Source organism: Buceros rhinoceros, unplaced genomic scaffold (assembly GCF_000710305.1).
Source record: "Buceros rhinoceros silvestris isolate BGI_N320 unplaced genomic scaffold, ASM71030v1 scaffold18801, whole genome shotgun sequence".
In the NCBI taxonomy this organism is placed as follows: domain Eukaryota; kingdom Metazoa; phylum Chordata; class Aves; order Bucerotiformes; family Bucerotidae; genus Buceros; species Buceros rhinoceros.
Genome location: NW_010393886.1, coordinates 14,029 through 14,364, shown reverse-complemented (window position 1 = coordinate 14,364; position 336 = coordinate 14,029).

Below are 336 nucleotides of genomic sequence, written 5' to 3'. Positions count from 1 at the left end.
TCTTCCAGCGCTGAGAACCGCTCAGCAGTTCAGTGTGGTTTGGCTCCAGCCGCATCAGCTGCTTGCTGAGCTCAAACAAACAGATCTCAATTATCATTCCTTCTTTTGCCAGTTTAATTTTAGCTGAAGTCGAGGGGGAAGATAAATGGCCTCAATGCCGCGTTTGTTTCTTGGAAAAAAGAATGTATTTGCTTTCTAGGGCCATTAAAGAAGGGCTGATGGGTAAGTGCTCCCCTGGGGGGCCTGCAGGGTGGTGTCCTGTGTCCTGGCACACAGGGCAAGTTTGCCTGCCCCATAGCGGAGAGCAGAGCGAAGCTGGGGCGGCCGCCGGCCTCG